Here is a 19,816-nt window from a genome sequence, read left to right as displayed (position 1 = left end):
CGGTTTGTAAATAAGCGAGTTTGGACCAGACTATCCATTGATTGACATCATGAGCATCGGTCCACACAATTCAGATAGGATGACATGCATCAACCAACTCAGCGAGCCTGACCACCCGATCCCGTTAGTCGCCTCTTACGACAAGCATAGTCGCCTTTCACAGTGCATGGGTGGGATGAGATGGTAATGGTTGGTTTGTTGTTTAACGCCGCACTCAGCAATATTACAGCTATATGACGGCGGTCTAAATAATCGAATCTGGACCAGACAATCCAGTGATTAATATCATGAGCATCGATCCACGCAATTGAGATCGATGACATGCAGATGGTAATGTGACCTTCCAGCACCTCACAAATGCAAGCAGCTTGTGTTGTATACTTTCCAGGGAGCTGAGAATGACACCCGAGTGCACATTGATTCACTGACCGGGGTAATACGCCAGCGCTTCGAGCATATATTATGTATGGACTTATGCTCTTTACAAGCGGACTTTTATCATTAGCTATTGTCGAACAAAAGAAAGGATCGACTACGTGTTATCATTATTTTTGTCGACCATGGGAACATAAGAAAAGGCCCCTTGGAGATGGTTAGGTGCTGTTTTCATTAGCATACACTGTTTTCAGAGTAATGTGACGGGAACTTTACATGTGGCAATTACTGCCCCTTTCTGCGAGAAAGTAAAGATCACTTGTATTGGCACAAGTACCACATGGCTAGACAGGTCATCGAGTTAGACGTTTGTGTTGTTGTTGGTTGTTGGGTTGTTGTGTAACGCCGCACTCAGCAATATTCCAGCCATATGACGCCTGTCTGTAAATAATGTAGTCTGGACCAGACAATCCAGTGATTGATATCATGAGCATCGATCCACGCAAATGGGATCGATGACATGCGTGAACCAAGTCAGCGAGCCTGACCACCCGATCCCGTTAGTCGCCTTTTACGACAAGCATAGTCACCTTTTTCGGCAAGCATGGGTTGCTGAAGACCTATTCTACCCCGGAGTCTTCACGGGTCTAGACGTTTGTGACGTCGGGACCAATGTAGGTACAAATGTGCTCCGGACGTCACGATGAAGCACATTCCATTACACACGTTATTATTGGCAAGGAGGTGTCAGTGACTCCGTGAGTTAAGATTTATAGTCACATTGGCAGTATTTCAGCCATATCGTGACTAGAACATGTTATACAACCATGATAATGCTCAACAATCATGTCAACAATGAACAGTACAAGAACTAGATAACAGATTTTATTTGAAAAAAGAAACACCTTTGAAGCATCTAGTCCAGTTTTATTCCTGCGACTTCAGAAATCAATAGAATTTACTTTCAATTACATGTACTGTAATTTCTGGTCCAGTTTTGAAATTTGTAATTAGTTGCAAGTGATACCATGTCATTTGATTAGCTACACCAAGAAACATAAATCGCCGCCAACGTGTGGATTACTTTTTCCTGATTGTCTGATAATATGGTGAGTTGCATAATTGCGCTGAACGATATCACTGATTTGGTGTTCAGTATAAATACAGTACAGCTTTTTGTGTTAATGATTAAATCTCAGTCTATGAAGTTATTGTTGTTTAATTGTCTATCTATAAGACTGGACTTCAATATGTTTTGTTTTGTTTATGTAGGTAGACGTATGAACGCAAAACCCGATGCTCACACTGTGAAAATACGTAAATTAAAACAATGAATAGATTGTCACAAAAGCGTCGACATTCTAATTCTCATACTTTTAAACATTTTTACGGTTCATACCTATTGATTCTCTTGTACGCAATCATCCATTTATTGTTTAGCTGGAGTACTAAATACATTCAAATATAACACATGCAAGACATACACGTTACTGCACTTTAACGCCCAAAAATGTCTATACATGTTTGTTGTTTATTCCACACTCAGCATTATTCTAGCTATATGTCGGCGGTTTGTAAATAATCGAGTCTGAACCACACAATCCAGTGATTGACATCATCAGCATCAACCCAAGCACTTGGGATCGATGACATGCATCAACCAAGTCAGCGAGCCTGACCACCGATCCCGTTAGTCGCCTCTTTTGACAAGCATAGTCGCCTTTTACGACAAGCATGGGTTGCTGAAGACCTATTCTACCTCAGATCTTCACGGGTTTACAGTGTAGGTAGTCAACCGGCATACACTGTATGCGTCACCCTCGCTTTTATGAACGTCACCATTCTGTTAATAGTAGGTCTTCACTTGCTACTTAATATTAACAAAATAATCCTGGAATAATAACTGCATTAGAGTTTTTTTTCCAGAATTCCACAAATAAAGCACAATTCTCTGAAACGTCGTTATACCGATATTTACAGAAATCTACATTTAATTCCTTTTAAGAACTTATTTTGTATAAATGATTACGTCATGATTCGAATTCCCTTACACATAATGATGAGACACACTGCTGCTTCTCTGTCAAGACCCCGGACACATCGATCTGTTAGAGGCAATCAATCCGCTTCCACATGAAGTGGTTATCTCAGTAATACCTCGACTGGTGAATCGAGGGAAGGTAACACTAGGTCCTGTATAAATAGAAAAGATTTATTTTGAGGTGAATACTATCGATTGAGTTACAGGTCAGGCAAAGGCGACTTGGCATTAAAGTTTATGAGAATTAAAAAAACCCATCTGTGTCTAGGTTCACATTACATGCTAACATTGATTTCTAACAACCATCCCCTCTCAGTGAAGATCTTGGGTTTGTTTGTTTGTTTGTTTGTCTATACAGTGTAGTTTTTTTGTTTGTTTATGCCGCACTCAGCAATATTCAAACTATATATGACGGAGGTCTGTAAATAATCGAGTCTGGACCAGACAATCCAGTGATGGACATCATGAGCATCGATTCACGCAATTGGGACCGATGACATGCATCAAACCAAGTCAGCGAGCCTGACCATCCGATTCCGTTAGTCGCCTCTTACGACAAGCATAGTCGCCTTTTACGACAAGCATGGGTTGCTGAAGACCTATTCTAACCCGGATCTTCACGGGTCGATATCTTGGGTGTAAAGGGTATAAACCACTGATGTTGAATTAAGAAGGTCCTTGCACATACTTTTGTAAAGAATCTTACTGTGATAGACTCAGACAGAGTTTAACATTCTTTGTTGTGAGATTTACGTACTTCACACCAACTGGGGCGGCCGGGTAGCCTAGTGGTTAAAGCGTTCGCTCGTCACGCCGAAGACCCGGGTTCGATTCCCGACATGGGTACAATATTGCTAAAAGCGGCGTAAAACCATACTCACTCACTCACTCACTTCACATCAACAACTGATTATTAAGAAAAATATAAAAAAGTAAACGAAATGTGTCATGCTCACATTTGCTGTAAGACGAAACATTTGACTCCCTGGTAACTGAGATCATGATCAACTTCTATGATGAGTCAAGTACGTGACATTATAAAAGTCCCCAGCTGTTAAATGTAAGTGAACAAGTCCGCAGCTGTTCAATTTAAGTTGACAGTCTAGACGGCTCACCTGCACAGAACAAGACGTCAGTATCCCAAATCGTAAACATGGTATTAATAGCATTACACCTAAATTCAGCAGGAGACTGAAATGTCTGAAATGTCTATGCACCCAGTGGAGAAAGAGTATCCGGTAGAAGCTTCTACTGCCTGGCATACATGTTGATGAGACCCATGAGGATCCGGGGTAGAATAGGTAGAAAAAGGCGACAATGCTCGTCGTAGGAGGCGACTAACAGGATCGGGTTGTCAGGCTCGCTGACTTGGTTGATGCACGTCATCGATCCCAATTGCGTGGAGGGTAGAATAGGTCTTCAGCAACCCATGCTTGCCGTAAAAGGCGACTATGCTTGACGTAAGAGGCGACTGACGGGATCGGGTGGTCAGGCTCGCTGACTTGGTTGATGCATGTCATCGATCCCAATTGCGTGGGTCGATGTTCAATCACTGGATTGTCTGGTCCAGACTAGATTATTTCCAGACCGCCGTCACATAGCTGGAATATTGCTGAGTGCGGCGTTAAACAACAAACCAACCAACCAACCAATGCCAATCCAAGCAGAAATTCCGATTCATATGCATAAAGAAACAGATAAGCAACAAGGGGAGCACAGTTGGTGCCTGTGGGGATGCCTACTTCTTGTCTAAATATCTTATCCCCTAATATTTCATGTCATTTTAAGTTATGTATTAATTTTTGTCGGTGATATATCTGTCTCGATTATATCTCCACTCACATACAGTTTGATTCTACTTATGTATTTTCATTTTCCAGATTCGAACTTCCTTTTTTCAAAACAATACATTATACATCACGGTTTCATCAACATAACATAGGACGTTTATTACTTATAGGGGTTACACGATAAAAGATGTGGCATTAAGTCACAATAAGCCAGTCATATATTCCTCTCTTGACATAGCGATGGATTAGCTATTAAACTCTGACTTCAACATAAATAACATACTTAAATCAGACGAAATTCGGTAGATATGACAACCACTATCTTCAAATAGTGTCAAAGTCGTCTCTGGTCAGTGCACAGACAAATAAATTAGTCATTTACCAAGAATTGAGGGCTTAATGAAACATTGAGCAGTCATTGACAGTTAATGAGGTCGGGTATGTTCCATCACTTGGTATTAGTCTGCCACTGATAACAAGGTTCATGACAAAGCGTCACTTAATGCTGTTCCCTGGTCAACTAATGGACACTAAATTAACTGTTTCTACTGGAGCTCTAACACATCCAGCCCATTATGAGGCTTCTTTTATCACGACCTGTTTATCAATCTCCCCATGTTACTTGGGACTGTGTGAAATATTTAATACAATACTATTACAGCCCTGTATGATATTGATTTTGCGTGGGCCATTGCAAACGATGTATCTCACTGTAATGGTTGCGTCTGCATATCCTATTGGCTGAAACGATTCTGCTTGGGATTAAGATGGGAATTCAAAACGCAGGTCGTGGTTGTTAACAGAAGCTGCTTACTCAGTCGATCTTTCGAAGATAATATTAAGACAGGTACTACATTGGTTTACTTTTGAACATTTCCTATGAAGTAAATTGTTATTCAAGTAATGGTAATTTAATAATATCTTATGCACATTGCTCTTATGATACATACTAGAGACGTAATAGCTTCCCCAAAACGTACTCATTTATAGAGAGTGCCTTTCAATCTTGTATGGAAACCTAGCCATTTAAATTTTGACCAAATACATTACCCCAGCATGCTTGTCGTAAGAGGCGACTAACGGGGTCGGGTGGTCAGGCTGGCTGACGTGGTTGATGCATGTCATCGTATCCCAATAGCGAGGGACCCGTGGAGATCCGGGGTAGAATAGGTCTTCAGCAACCCTTGCTTGTCGCAAAAGGCTCACTGACTTGGTTGATGCATGTCATCGTATCCCAATTGCATGGATCGATGCTCACGATGTCAATAAATGGGTTGTCTGGTCCAGACTCGATTATTTATAGACAGCCTTCATGTCGTATAGCTTGAATATTGCCGAGCGCGGCGTTAAACAACAAACAAACACTCGTGGCAACAATCTTGGGTATTCTCCCATTGTCAGTCAAGCATGACATTTCGCAAGCGAGGTCCGCAATTTTGCCATGTTTTACCAGAATATTGTTAATCAAATTAATGTCAAAAGGGACAGAGAATTCGATAAAATGAATTGGATTTATAAAAAATTGGATTTATAAAAAAGGGATAAGGTCCTGGTTGTTGACCTGGAAACGTCGGAATCTGTACATGGGCCTATACGTGTTTGTTTGTTGTTAAACGCCAAACTCAGCAATATTCCAGGTATATGACGGCGATCTGTAAATTATCGGGTCTGGACCACACAATCCAGTGATTGACATCATCAGCATCGATCCACGCAACTTTGATCGATGACATGCATGAACCAGTTCAACGAGCCTGACCAACCGATCCCGTTAGTCGCCTATTACGACAAGCATAGTCGCCTTTTACGGCAAGTTGGTTTGGTTGGTTTGTTGTTTAACGCCGCACTCAGCAATACTCCAGCTATATGACGGTAAATAATCGAGTCTGACCCAGACAATCTAGTGATTAATATCATGAGCATCGATCCACGCAATAGGGATTGATGACATTCATCAACCAAGTCAGCAAAAATGACCACCCGATCCCGTTAGTCGCCTTTTATGACATGCACTGTCACCTTTCACGGCAAGCATGGGTTGCTGAAGACGTATTCTAGACTTTATTCTTCACGGGTCACATGTGCCTCTAGACCGACCCAGTCTGTCAATCAAAACTAGCGCATGCGTGAGTTTGATCCAATCATAAGGCCGGGCGCGCTTTGTGGATTTCTCAGACTAACTCCCGGGTCAAACGATGCCCGAGAATAGCCTACGGTTTGTTTTGTTTTTCTCTCGCGATATCCATTACGTATCGCTGGGATTAGATGTATACCCTTACCCAAACCCACAGAGTCGGGAGAAAAATGTTTGATGCTGGTCAAGGTGTGCGGCAGGCATCACCATCAGTTAAAAATGTCGCCACCATCTTCCACGGGACCTACATGTACGTCTGCTCGAAGGTGAGAATTTGCACGAATTTCCGCACATATGCATATTCAATACGAGTAAATGACAACACGCAGCAAACCTGTTATAAACAGGGATAATGCTTGTAACTACAAAATCATTTATGAATTATGTATTTTGGCAACATCGGGCTTTGAGTTAGCAGGTCATATTGCTGAAATGAGACACGCGAGACAGATGTGACAGTGATATTATTTCGGTAAGTGCAGATCGAAATCTACCATTATTTAAATTGAAGTACAATCTGGTGGAAATTGTTGTCCTCTCTCTTGGATATTATTTATTAGATACAGATATTTAGTTAAATCGCAAAAATTGCAATAAGCCCATATCTATTAATATTGATAATTATATTATTAATATTAATATTACTCGAGTGTAATATTGCAAATTACTCTTGCAGTAATAATTCTTTAAACATAGAAATATCATCATTGTCAATAGTTTCCTTTCCCGCAAAATCTTTCAATTTAATTCTCATTAAACCATGCTTTGAATATTTCAGCATTTCTATGAAGAGACAGGGCCCATGTAGTAATGAATTACCTGATCCTATTCTTGTGAAATGGAATCATACCTTCAAGGTTAAACAGAAGAGGAATATTTCTTGAGAAGGAAGTGAATTACTGAAAGATTTTGACAGATTGAAATAAACAAAATCATAGTTAACATAAGAAAATTGTTGGTTTAGAATTGTGTACAACATAAGTTATTCACTTATAGTGGAAGCTTACTGATATACATCTCAACGAAATATTACAACTGTTAAAAACGATTGTCATTTTAATTAATGTACTGAAAATGAAAGCAAGATGTTTATGAACACAGAGTTACATGGTCAAATAATGATATAAATTATCTAATCAAGTACATAATAATTATTTCAACCAATTATTTAATTAATGCCTACCATAGTCAGTTTAATAAATTATTATTTAATAGCTGAACTAATAAACACTAAATGATCGTGGCACAACATCCACCTGGTATAAAACTTAGCTTGTTGGCTCTTTCTGTAAAACATTATATTATTTCTTCTCGAATAATATATTTAAAAAAAAGATAGTGTTAAAAGTGATTACCAATATCATAACGCATAAAACTTATTTCAAGATACAAAAAATATTTAAAAACAAAGGCAGTATCTCTTTGTCACACCCTGATCAGGCATTATCCAGAGTGCCTGATCAATTCAGATACAGAATAAATGATATAATTCTTAATACATTTCATGTACAACTGTGAAGAATATTGAAGTGTATTTAACCCCCTAAATAAATCTTTACAATGATTTGAGGAGAATGTTAATATTTGATAATTGGGCAAGAGCTAGTGTTTATTGGTTATTTACATATTGTTGATGATTTGGTTATTATAATGTTGAAAATGAACTTCAAATTTACTTTTGCTGGCTTCAGAAAATTTTCATCTGTTTTAAAAAAAAAGAATTGATAGGACTTTACTAAATGTTAGACTTTATGACATTATGGATGACAATCAGTCAGTATCCTAGAAAAGGAACTGTCTGAATCCCTGTTTGTGTGTATTTTTATTATACCCGATACTTTCGTTTAAATGCATGTATTTCATGCATATGTAATGCTGGTCACTTCACATGTGACTTTTAAAATAAAATATATATTATTTAGTGTTATGTCCTATAGGCATGTGGTTTCTGGTGCAATAACATATTTCTTCTTAATCAGTAACAGTCATGATGTCAACAGGTAAGTCTGTTTATAAAAGCTTTGAGCCTATGAGAAGTGATACACATAAGGAAGAGAATTGATAGATGTCAACTTCTATATTATGAGGAACACAAGGTTGTGCTCTACTTTATTTCAGGATGGCATACTAGCTAGTAGATATGTTACAACTATTGACGAGGGAAAGTTTCCTGACATCTTATGCAGATTTGAAGGGCTGAATGTCAGCCTCTGAGCAGATCTTGATTTATCCCTGGTGACACTTATCCCAAGCTGCCTTGTCAGACGCTAGAAGGTTAAGAGTCACCATCTCATCCTATGGGGTGTCCCCAGCATCCCATTGCTGGTCGTAAAAGGCGACAGCATTGGGCAACCTGTTTGTCATGGGTTGCGCCCCAGTGTTGGTGGAGTCTTGATGTTGAGGGCACTGCAGCTAGGAATAGCGTTCCTTTGCCCAATACACAACTTCGATCCTTACTTCACCTGGACCGGTGGTAGAATGGTCCCAGTTCTATCAATTGGCTGGTCATGCCAAGGCCTGTGCATTATATTTCATTTCCACAAATTTCATTTGTTACTTTATACTTTGGGATATTCGTCAAATTATTAAACTACCTAAACATATCTTCAAATGTTTAATTTGCCAAGAGTCGTATGCACATGGATGCGGTGGCTCATAGACCAGTCTGGTGGATTAATTAATTTATAAATAACTCTTCTGCTTGAGTATACCATCTCACTATCCTTGGTGCTGCTAGTTCGAGATTTACTGGTACGAAGCCTCGTCTTCGTGACACTCTGTGTTGGTTGGGAAGCTGGGATGATGAACCTACACGCAATAGCCATGGCACATCCAACCTGATAGTTGGAACAGATTTTTACTTGTTCAATCTTTTGATGTTGAACCTCTGGGGATTAATCCTTTTGCTACTGCAAAATTACTCTATGACATCGCTAGCGATGTGCATAATGTCAGGAAAATCTCTTGATCAAAACAATCAAGTACACAGTACGCTTTGAACACTTTGGTCAAGACCCGAGTGAATGTTTCACCCCATCACACCCTAAAAAGGTAGACGTAATGTGAAACACACAGAGCGAATTCTCTCTGACCTTACCGAAGAAGAACTACCTTTAGAGCTGAAAGAGCAAGGAGTAACTAATATCAAACACTTTACCAGGACACTTAATAACGAAACTTTCAAAACAAACACTAACCTCTTTACATTTGCCCTTCATGATCACAATCCTCTTAAGTTTAATTTCAGTGCCCAATGTGACAACTTCACCCTGACGTCTTAAATCAAGAAGGGCATGCTACCCAATCAAGGGTTGTATGGCATGAAGCTTATTAAAGTTTTAGTTCAGTATACTGCTCGATTCTAACTTGTCAAGAGCAGCTTCATCTGCCAAACCTGACTGGGTAGCCAACAAAAGATGATGTCATGTTTAGCCACGGACAAACTCAAGTGACATACGAATGATGTCAATTTTACAGGGATGGTCATTCTTACGGTTGCCGATTGCCTGTAAACAGGATAAAAAATATCAGAAAAAAATGCTTTCCATAGAACGTTCAATATATAAGAGTGAGTGAGTGAGTGAGTGAGTATGGTTTTACGCCGTTTTTAGCAATATTCCAGCAATATCACGGCGGGGGTCACCAGAAATGGGCTTCACACATTGTACCCATGTCGGGAATCGAACCCGGGTCTTCGGCGTGACGAGCGAACGCTTTAACCACTAGGCTACCCGACCGCCCCTCAATATATAAGAAAACGTACAACTTTATGGATAAAAACTTCTGGTATATTGCATGTAGCAACGTTTCGATGTAGAGTCTTACGCCGTTATCAAGCAAGAGTAGCTATAAAGAGTTAACGTCCAAACATAAGATGCAAGGCTAAAAGTATAACCGTACGCTTTCCCGTAAAATTAGAACTTCTATCAGTGAAGATCCGGGGTAGAATAGGTCTTCAGCAACTCATGCTTGGCATAAAAGGCGACTGTGCTTGTCGTAAAAGACGACTAACGCGATCGGGTGGTCAGACTCGCTGACGTGTTTGATGCAGGTCATCGATCCCAATTGCGTGGATCGATGCTCATGATATCAATCACTGGATTGTCTGGTCCAGACTCGATTATTTTACAGACCGCCGTCATATAACCGGAATATTGCTGAGTGCGGCGTTAAACAACAAGCCAAATCAACCGTCTATCAGTTGTTACAGGTTAGAGTTTAGTAACATGTAGTGTCAGGTCCGTCCTTCCGAAATCAAGACAAGGCTCACTGGCTTAAACATTCATGTTTTTAACAGGTAAAGTTTTAAATGCACCTGAGACATTCTGAGACCATGACTTGAGATTTATCAAAGACTACCACTGGTTCCTGATGTATTTTGCGTTTCTGTTTAGGTAAAGTTGTAATTGTCTTTCAGACGTGTTTATCTTTGTACCACTGTTAGAAATATTAAAGTCTTCGAGAAAGAATGACCCATCAACATTGTCAGTCAAAACCTTTGCAAGGCTATTTTAACACTTAAAAAAGTAATTGATAAAATGCTGCATTGTTGGATTTTCATTTCCTGATCGAATACATCAGAGCCCATTATAACAATAAATTCCCTGTTTTCTAAACATCGTGCCAAAAATATATGGTGTAGATCTTTCCTAATGCATACGTCCATGTCGTATAATAGGCTTTATCCAAGTCAAAAAAGATGGATACAACATGTTGTTAATTAATTAAACCATTGCGGACAAATGATTCCAATCTCATCAGATGATCAATGGCGCTCTTCTGATGTCTAAAATCAGATTGAATATCCGTTATCAGGTTATTTGATTCCAGACACCAGACAAGGCGCACATTGATCATTCGTTACATAGTTTTGCAGACACAGCTAGTTAATGCTACTGGGCGGTAATTGGAAGGACTTGCATCATCCTTACCCGGTTTGGGGACAGGAATGATTGGCTTCATACCAGGAAGGATGAAATTACTCGTTGCCAAAATATTGTTACAGTATATAATCATATATAAAACAGGTACAAAAGAGAAGATTCTGGAAGATGCTTCAATAAATCATAAAATATAGCATCTGCCCCAGATGATGTATCATCATCCCGTAATTTGTTCAAGATAAATCATAAATCGTTCAGTTTGAGGTGTTGAATACTGTTCTTGGACCCTTTACCTTATATTCCTCTGACCATATTCCATACGCTATCATGGAGTATGTTGGTTGGTTGGTTGGCTTGTTGTTTAACGCCTCACTCAGCAATATTCCAGCTATATGACGGCGGTCTGTAAATAATCGAGTCTGGACCAGACAATCCAGTGATTGACATAATAAGCATCTATCCACGCAATTGGGATCGATGACCAGCATCAACCAAGTCAGCGAGCCTGACCACCCGATCCCATTAGTCGACTTTTACGACAAGCATGGTCACCTTTTACGGCAAGCATGGGTTGCTGAAGACCTATTCTACCCCGGAATCTTCACGGGTCTCATGGAGTATGTAATTTAGAATCGTCAAGAGAAATCCTTTTCGTTTAGTCTCCTTAATAGTTCTACGAGCTTTTGCTCTGAGTAGTCTGATGTAGCCCTTCCGAATTTTCCTGGGATGTCTAGCCTTTCTACAATCGGCAGTATACCATGCATACGTGGTTTTGTCGAGTTTTGGTGAGAGTTGCAAAATATATTTGAAAGTGTTTTCCGAATGTCGAAATGGAGAGATTTGGTCGGTTTATATGTGTTTCTGCTTGTTTTGTTTGATGGTGTTTCTCCTTTCTTTAATTATGTTATGATTTAAATCTGGAATTGTGTTTACATTTCATTTATTAGGTTCTACTTCTGAAAGTGTCTTCGGATGGTGTGATGGTTACCCAAAATCAGGTATGTTTGACAGAGAATTGATGCAGTCACCTTTTTGACAGCAGAAGCATATGATGGGTGTGTGGTTTTCACAGGTAGGAGTAAATTACACTCTTCAAAAAAAAGAAACGCATTGTTAAAAAATAAGGATATTTATTAAACGGATATAAAAGTACCTACACAGAATATGCGTGAACACAATCAAATGAAATTAGACAAAGTGATCGAAAAAAGCATTGTTGTCATTGTCAGCATTAATTCAGTTCAGTCATTGCACATGTGTAGCCACAAGGGGGCGTCATGGTCAGTACCTATTCACACCACCTCTTGCAGCCGTCACTGCTCGCCAACTCCTTGGCACAGATTGCACAAGTCGTCGGATTTTTTCGTGGGGACGTTTGGAAGCAGGGGATTCCCAGTCTGCCGTTGCAAGACACTTCAACATTCCTCCTGTAAGGCGTTGGGGGGCGCTGGTGACGTTGACGGACGCGTCGATCAAGTTCGTCCCACAATGTTCAATCGGGTTGAGATCAGGCGATTTGGACGGCCTTGGAAGGACATTGATGTTCTCATGATCAAGGAAATTAACTGTTGCACGTGCTGTGTGGGGCCGAGCGTTGTTGGGAGGAGGCGAGGACGCAGAATTTGGTCTATGTATCGGTTTGCTGTAAGATTGCCCTGGACAACCACTAACTGTGATCTACCCGTGTAGGATATGGATCCCCACACCCTGACACTCCACCAAATCGGTCCACCTGTCGAACGCAGTTCGGCGCACAACGTTCATGTCGACGTCGGTATACACGTTGTCTTCCATCCCGTCGTTGAAGAAGAAAACGTGACTCATCGCCAGACCAAACGCGTAGCCAGTTCCTGAGATCCCATGCCTGTACTCTGTTGCACCACCGGACACGTTGTTGACGGTGTAGACGTCGGAGGACAGGTCCAACTTTCGGTCGTCTCGCTCGAAGTCCCACTTCTCTCAGACTATTTCTGATGGTTTGGTCGGAAATTCTTCGCATACCTGCACTTGTCCTGCAGTGTCCGTTGCTGTAGAAAATCGATTCCGAAGGTGATGCAACCGGATGTACCGATCCTGAGCAGGGGTGGTCACTCTTGGTCTTCCAAGATGAAATTTGTACGGTCTTTTATGGTCAGCGTCTCTACTCGTGTTTCCAACATTTTGCACGTGCATTGTGCTGAAAAGATTTTCTGAAAGAAAGTTGAGTACATCCTTTGCATTTTTGCTGATAAACGTTTACAAAGAAAAACATTTTGAGATGTGTCTGCGCGCAATGCACAACAAATATGACATGATTAACGGGAATCAAACATAAGAATTGTCTTTTTGACGATTGCTGGGGAAAAAAATCTAATTGAAATTCTCAAAACACCTATGCGTTTCTTTTTTTGAAGAGTATATATTTCCTTCGTTTGAAGTATGAAAAGGAAACTTGTTTCTGGTGTGCAGCTGTTATCAAGTGGATTGTGTGCCCCGCTAGGTGGCGTTGTTTAGGGTATATAAAGGGTAGGTGATTTCTTCTCTCTCGTTTCATGTGCAAGTACTTGTTGCCATGGATACAGATGCTAAACTCGACGCCATTTTGAAACATGAATTCACATGGAGAGCATTTTATATCGTCACCCATTGCAAAATTGGTGCTTTGAGAGAAGAGTTCGTTCAAACTTCTTTGGATTTGAAGAAATTAAAAGCTGAAAAGAACTTTATGTGGTCCTGTGAGGGAAACAAAAATCAGCTTAATTTTTATGAAGCGACGGTTGATGGTTTATACACAATTCTGGTAGGCATACAGAGCGAACGTTCGGAAGATGCAGAGACGTAGGTGGCGGCAGAGTTGGACAGGCTTCACCGACGTCACAAGTTAATCAGGAAGTGTTGTAATAAATTCAGCCGTGTATCGCATAGCGTGTTCAACTGTTAAATATGTTGTGTTGTGATTCGGTGTAACGGTCGGGTATAGGAGAACGTAGCTTGTTCTCTGGCATCAGAGTAACTGATTCTTTTATCACCTAAAACAATTCCCACAATGGCCCCATTTTCCCCCACAGAATAGCCTGTTGAAGATGCCATATGGTCGTCTTTGCAATGTCAACATTTTGGGGGGTTTGGGCACACGTCTTGCCATCATGATCACATTTCTCATCATATTAAGTCAGCTTATTCTTGCAGGCCAAACTTCTGACAGTTGAAAATAGAGCGTGGGATGAAAAGATCCATATGCTGAGCAATACATCCAATCGAACTTTACTGTACTGGAGTGATGGGATCTCAGGGCCATCTTTAGGAAAAGTAAATCGTTTGCCTCAACGACGACTTGACTTCCATGTTCAGGCACATTATTTTTAAATTCTCTATCTTGAATAACATCTTTGGAGAAAAGGTAATTTGAATCTCAGCTGATTTTGTTGTTGTCTCAAAATAATTCCTTGAGATTTCCTGGCACATTCAATCAAAAGGCCTCCAGGCCGTAACTATGTAACCTCTTTTAACAAACCAGATTTACCTTGTAGCCTTTTTTTCTAAAACAAATGGTGATTATGAAGCAATGCTATGAGTGTACTCATCCTTTGCTTCAAGAACAAGGAACCAAGGTGGAGTACCCCTTTTAGAATACACTAAATTGTAGCAAACGCGTTGTTCTGCCAACATGTTCCCGCCATGGATCGTTTCATTTCTTTCTGGGGATCCTTCTCCAAAAAAAGGAGTAATAATGAACACATACATTGTTCCTGATGATATGACATCTATGGCCCTTGTGACCTTGGGCTCATTGTTGAACAGTTATATGTCGATATGCAGAGTATCATAATATATTACATTTATGTAGCAGAATGCGGAATTGGCAGCCCAGGATGGAAATTACTTCTTGTGGCTGCCAAGACTCATCACACTGCTACCAACCTGTGGGTTATATAGTCACATGTGACTTCATATAGCTGGAATATTGCTCAGTGCGGCGTTAAACAACAAACAAATAATAAATAACATGTGACTTCTCTATTTCTGACAATAACAACCTTCGTCAGTAACTGATATTCAAATATGGACCAAAATATCGAGATCTTTCTAGCAATTAGGATCACAATTTTAAAATCATTATGGACGTTGTGGAAGCGTAGGCAAACAATAGGCCAAAAGAGGAGCCTGTTGAACGTCTTTCAGAGTAGGTTAAGTCAGTGCGTGATGTTTTCATTGGCAGAATGCACAAAATGAAAAAAGAGGAATCAAGCTAAAAAGTGAACAGGGCTCACTAATACCCCCGATTTCGACTCCAACATATTTGAAAGTTCAAAACATGAAGAAAGCAATGTTATCTAAAAACATCCACGACATTTGTACTCTACATGTCATGTTGGTATTGAAACTGTATCCCCAATAGGAAAAGAATCCATAACGTAGTTTTCTAATTATTTGCCGCACTGCTCCTTTCGTGGTAGTATAGAAAGTTCAATATATGAAAAGAAATCCCAGAAAATCCACACATCAAAAACAAACTTCACACTGCACCTCTTCTGTTTGTAAGGAAATTTCGCTAAATTTGAAAAGGATCTATGGAGTAGTCTTCAAGTTATAGGTCGCACGATTGTTTAAGTACAAAGTAAAAAATGATAAAAAAAGCTATTTGTTTTCAGAATATCCAAATATTGAAAACAAACTGCGCACTGCACCTCTCATATTGTTGTAAAAGGTTTCAGTAGAATCTATGCTGTAGTTTTCAAGTTACATGTTGCACAAAAAATGGCCTCGGAAGGACGGAGGGAACTCCTTGCAATAAATATATACCCCCGACCTAAAATATACCAAGGAGTATATTGAAGCCAGCTTTTATAACAAATATGACTGCCGTACATGAATAAATTGTAGGTGTTCCACCGAGAAGGCCTCATATAACATATGAACAAGCATCACGACATTAATAATTTCTTAAATTTAATAAACTCGATTTATTTATTTTGACTTTAACATGGTTTTTATACCAACTCAAATCACTGTCACTTAGGAAATTGTGTGAGTGGAAGGTGCTACCGGTAGAGCAATGCATGTTTATCATCTCCGCGAACACCTGGTGTCCTCTCTTATTTTCAGTGATCCATTCATAAAATAGCGTCAATACGTCTTGTACGCTTTCTGGACTCTTCCTATAGAGACTGATTATTCTTTGGCGTTAATTGATGTAACTGCAGAACTGCTCCAAGTGACAACTCACTCACTGCTCTATATTGAGCGTATCCATAAATAGGTTCACCATTCTGAAGCGGTGTGAAGAGGGGTTTTCATCTTCAGGCGACGGATGCATAAGTCCTCACAGATACTAATGGCATGAAGTTTCGTGGACTGGTAGTTACATGTACCTGCATGGCCCATTGGTGCCCAAAAATACGGAACATCCTTTGGTCAAATATGTCAACGTAAAAATCTGGTAATACTTCAAGAATTCTATTTTTATTACGTTTCAAAACATTTATTACAACTTGTTAGGAAGGTAAAACCATCTGCTATATCTCCAAAGCTCGCATGTCGGTAAACCTACTCTCACACCTGGATCCATTCTCGGTCCCTAATTCCCTGCCCTTGATTTTCATCTACATTTTACCGACCAATCAAACGTCGAGAGAAAGAAGAAGGAAATGGGAGAGCGAGTCGGACATAAATATACCCTTTCCATCAAAGCATGTCTAGATCTACACTGGGTTGTCTAGTCCAGACACGATTATTTACAGACCGCCGTCATATAGCTGGACTATTGCTGAGTGCGGCGTTAAACAACAAACAAGCAAACATCTATCTGGTTCTTCTACAGCATGGCCAGTTGCACGTATAAAGTACATATGAACATGTTCCATACCTTTATGAACACCAACTACGGATGTCTGCTGGTATGAGTTTGTATCCATTGCTGTGCATCAACAGAACATTATAACTTAATATGTCTGTCTATCGTTATGAAGCGAGTATCCTTAAGGTTCACATACCTACATGTGTGGATCAGACAAAGCAACCTTCTTCTCTCAGAAAGTACGATTTTACCATCCCTCACCGAGCGTCTTGGCCATTCGGCCCAATTCCTTTTAATGCTCGGCACTAACCCCCAGATGAGTTTATTAAATTGGATTTGCACGAGAAACGTAGCCTGGACTCTCAAAAGTAAATTTCCCAATTCAGGAAATAAGCCTCAGAAGGGTACATTTACCTCCGGCAAACAAGTTTAGATTGAGTAAAAGATCAATCGCAGAACTGGAACTGAGATATGAAGTGGGGGTGAAGTGAGGGCGAATTGAGTGTGGAACTGCAGAAACGCCAGTTTAAATCCCAGGCAGTATTTTCACGAATTTCCTCTTGTGAATACGTAGCACAAGACAATTTTGATATATGCCTGCTCTTCGTAAAATAACATGAGTGTAGTAGAATCGTTGATGTATTCATAATTCAGTAACTGTAGATATCAAGATAACAATAAACAAAACTGAATGATGAATACCTGATATATATGAATAGGTCTATGGATGTTGCCCCTGTATACATTGATAGTGAAGTGTGGCTTGTTGGTCAATAAGGGCCCCAAGTACAAAAGAATACATCTGCTTTGCATTGTTAGGATGAGGATTACATTTAGAAAAAAGGAAAACTTAGATCAGGAAGCGCAAATTATGTTCGGATATTCTTTGAATTTAAAGGGACATTGGACATGACATAGCATATGATCATCACAACAAATCGTATTCATTTTATTGATATCTTTGGAAATTATGATAAATATGATTTTAATACGTTTATCCGTACTCAATTCCTAACGAGTGTAAAATGTATTTAAGTGAGTAAGTTAGCTTTTACACAAATTGAGTTGTAGTATGAATAGTCTGTTCGCAAACAAACATCCATAATGACAGGCATTCATAGAATTCGGGCAGATTTGGAATGTGATCAGATGAAAGACAGGTCAAATTCAACTTCCCGAGGCAAGAGAGTTAACTGACTATAAAAGTCCAGTATCCACCCTTGCCGAACTAGGCTTGTATTATGGAGTTAATTTTTGGCTGGACTAACGAGTCTATGCATAGTCCAATCAACATCGCGCAATTAATCGAAATCCGGTTCGTAAACTGAAATGCAGATTTCGGTCGATTGCAAGATTTGCAAAGCATGGACATCGCCAACTCGGTGTCAACAGATATTTTCCAAATCATTTCATGTTTTAAATCAAGGTGCTCACGTTATTTGATACACTTCGCGATGTAAGAAGCGTTTATTCACAATATAAATCTTCATTATCGATCAGATCGTCTTGACTGGGCGCCGCCATTTTGTTTGAAGCAAATGCAAGTGATACGAGAGGTGGAATCTAATTGGTCCATAGGAGAGGCACAGAAGGACATAACTCGTAATAGCCGCTGGTGGCGCTACGATCGAGCCTAGGAATTCCAGCCTATTTCGGCAAGGGTGGAAACTGGACTATTAAAGTCAGTTAACTCTCTTGCCTCTGGAAGATGGGTCAAATTCGACAATCAGCCATATTGTCAAAGGTCAGAGGACCAGAACAAAATCGTGCAACGCTACCTTTTGAGAGCAGCACTATAAATTCATTCGCTGACATGTAAAACCTTAATGAGAAGAAGAGATAATATGATTTTGGCATCCACAGGCATCTAATTCGGGAACAAAATACAATGTAGTGCAGGTCTACACGAAAAGCTGAACTGAAAAGAATTTCATTGTCAGTCTAATGTAGGTAGAAACTCAGAACAAAGGGTGTTATGGACATTCCTACATTGGTGAAATCACGAGCAGGTTATGGTGCTGTTAGACCAAGGAAAACAGGGTATAGGGTCACGTCAAGTCAATGATCTTTGCCTGGATAAGGTACCCAAAGATTGTCGACTGGAGCACCTGAACTCACGTATTAATGTGCTTGGAGAAAGTACACACTTACTGACACAGACATGATGTAGAGGTCATTGAACTCACCTCAAGAAGTATCAACACTTATTCCACATTGGCTGACATCACCCCTCAGAAGAAACGTGGTATCACCAGGCATCAGTGATCAAATCAGATGTGTTAGTCCCTGCTGCCTTAAACATTTGATATTTCGGAGGAAGTTAATTGTCATCATAAGTCAGAGATACTGACATGTAACTTGGTTGCATATATACTAAAGTTACTGTACTTAATATAAAATTCAATAAAAATACACGCATTCTGAAATTAAATAACGCAGCTTTCAATACATTTCAGTTCACGAAGACGCCTTCTCGAATTTAGGGTCGTGATAAACAAAATTAATTTAACCGGAAATAACAAATTTACAATGACATGGTTTGCTGAAAATGTCTACGCGCCGTGTGTAGTCTGCGAACCGCAATAACACAAAACGAAGTTGCCTGATATTTGATGTTCATGGAAACATAATACCATCTCTTTGGAAATGGTATCTACAGCAGGGCACCACTCATCACATGCCACTGGCCAGTCGTCCTCGACAACAATTTTCGGTTGGTGCATTTACAGAATCGATATTAAATTGCCACATTAACTACTCGGACAATTCCTGGGTTGGGACCAATCAGTGGCAGAACCGGATGAGACTGGTTGAGGG

Source organism: Haliotis cracherodii, unplaced genomic scaffold, assembly GCF_022045235.1.
Source record: "Haliotis cracherodii isolate W230 unplaced genomic scaffold, xgHalCrac1.p SCAF_5, whole genome shotgun sequence".
Lineage (NCBI taxonomy): Eukaryota > Metazoa > Mollusca > Gastropoda > Lepetellida > Haliotidae > Haliotis > Haliotis cracherodii.
This window is presented reverse-complemented; position numbering follows the sequence as displayed.